Source organism: Triticum dicoccoides, chromosome 5A (genome assembly GCF_002162155.2).
Source record: "Triticum dicoccoides isolate Atlit2015 ecotype Zavitan chromosome 5A, WEW_v2.0, whole genome shotgun sequence".
Taxonomy (NCBI): Eukaryota; Viridiplantae; Streptophyta; class Magnoliopsida; order Poales; family Poaceae; genus Triticum; species Triticum dicoccoides.
This window is the reverse complement of record NC_041388.1, coordinates 659,117,326-659,119,699: the sequence shown is the minus strand read 5'-3', so window position 1 is coordinate 659,119,699 and position 2,374 is coordinate 659,117,326.

The following is a 2,374-nucleotide window of genomic DNA, read 5'->3' as shown; positions in this document are numbered from 1 at the left end:
AGTATGTCCATTGATTCAAAATTGATCATACTATTGATGATTTTTTGTTGGGTGACCTATTATATCTGGAATGGAAGTTCACATAAGTTGAGCTGATTTTTTCCATATGAAAGCACATGACCATATGGTCTGTGGCTGGGTTTTTTCTCCGACCATTGTGTCGTGATGAATTTGCAGGTACCCCGAGAGGCCCTTGAGTTTGCCGGAATGTCGATTAACTTCCGTTCCGGCAAATTCGGGTACTCCATATGTCCTATTTTCAGCAAAGGTCATGCTGAAATTTTCCGTGAATTTTAGCATGACTTTGCTAAAAATAGGACATATGGGGTACTTGCGACTAATGCATGGGCCGGGGTGATTAGGCCCAACTTAGAATTCTCCTTAGCATCGATAAACCCTAGATGATAAACCCAACATAGTTGGCAATAGAGCCAAGTGATTAGTGCCAAGTGATTAGGCCCAACCTAGGGTGCCTCGGCATCGATAAACCCTAAATGATGAAAACTTAACTTGGCTTCTATAGGGTGCCTCGGTGTCGATGAGAACCTAAATGATGTACGCTTAGGCTTTTAGGGTGCCTCGGCGTCGACAAACCCTAAATGATAAAAGCTTAGCTTTTAGGATGCCTCGGTGTCGACAAACCCTAAATGATGAGACCATGATCTTGTTCCTTGATAATAACCAACTTTTTGACCAAACTTTTTTCCTATTTAGCGCGAAACATGGCCCACAACAATGAGGCCGGCGATTCGGGCGGCAAGCAATTCTGGGAGCTGTCCCAGGAGTTGGAGGAAGAACCTCACCGCTATGAGGACGCCGCGGAAGACACCGATCCTGACTACACAACCCCTAGTGGCGTCGGGGATGACACCACTGATGATGGCGCCGCGGATGCCACCATTGATGATGGCGGCGCACGCATAGATGGCAGCCAACCGAAGAGGCAACGGAAGGACCGACGCCCGACCGTGCTCGGCACCGTCAGGGAGGAATTTACTAAAGTGAACTCCGACGGGCATCCGACGGCGCCCAAACACGTAGTCAAGGGGTACTCGGTTCAGCTCGGGTGCATTCTCTGGAGCACCGCCTCGATCAACACCGAGAACCTAAGGCATAAGGACCGAGGGAATTTGCGCAGCCTCCTGTTCATGAAGCTGCACGAACGATACAAGTTCCCCGCTGAGTTCGCAAACACACGCCTCTTGGGGAATAAAGTGAACGGTGCCGCCCTCACAACGATGAACACGTCCCTGTCTACTTGGAAAAGCACGGTGAAGGCAATGATTGGCAAAGGTGATAGTTATGAGAAGATCAAGGTGAAATATCCTTTGATTAGCGAAGATGACTACAAGGAGTTCAAGATCAAGTGCAAGAGCCCCGCAACCTCCGAATCAAGTCAGTGGGGGAAAGAAATGCGGTAGTTGAACATAGGGGTCCGCCAACTCGGTCCCGGCGGTTACAGAGTGGCGGAGCCTATATGGGACAAGGAGGACGCGGAGCGTGTCAAGCAAGGCCTACCGCCGCGCTTCGAGAAATACAGTGACAAGCAGACCAAGAACTTTCTCAGGGCCCAGTACAAGGAGGACCCGGTAACAAAGGAGCTTACCACGGATTCGAAGACCAAGGCGCTTGAGCTTGTTCTGGTAAGGAATACACCCCCGCGTAATTAGCTCCATATGGTTGCATTCTAATTAATCCCCAATATTTCTAAATGGTTCACGGTCCTTCCGCAGGACAAAGAAAGCAGTAGCGTGGGGTTGTCTCAGAGCTCCCCTTTCGACACCCCTTTGAATATGGCGTTGAACGTAATGAAAAACAAGGATAAGCTCAGTAAGCCAACGTCAGCTGGTCGTGTGGCCGGCAAAGGCTTGTCCACAAAATGGTCGTCAAACTATACCGCTGGTGGGCGAAAGGAGAAAAAGACCAGCTCGGAAAGCCAGTCGCGCGAGGTTGAAGCACTCAAGGCGCAAGTGGCACGGATTCCGGAGATGGTCCAAGAGCAAGTGCAACAACAGCTGGGATCGACGCTCACCGGCATTATGCCTACCTTGATTCATGGGATAACGACGTGGATTGCGGGTGGCCAATAGGGGCCACCCCCGATTCCCAGCTTCACGGCCAGCAACTCGCACAACGCGCAGGCGGCGCCATTGGTGTCTCCGGCAGCGGCGGTATTGGTGTCTACGGCGGCGGCACCATTGGTGTCTTCGGCGGCGGCGGTATTGGTGTCTCCGACGCCGGCATTGGAGCTTAATGCACCCGGGTGTACGCCGGCAGGCACCTCGCCAGCAAGCGGCCCCTCCGTCAGTTGCATGCCCGCCGTTGGCGGTGCCTCGACATTAGCTGAGCTCGACGGCATCACGGTAACTAAGCC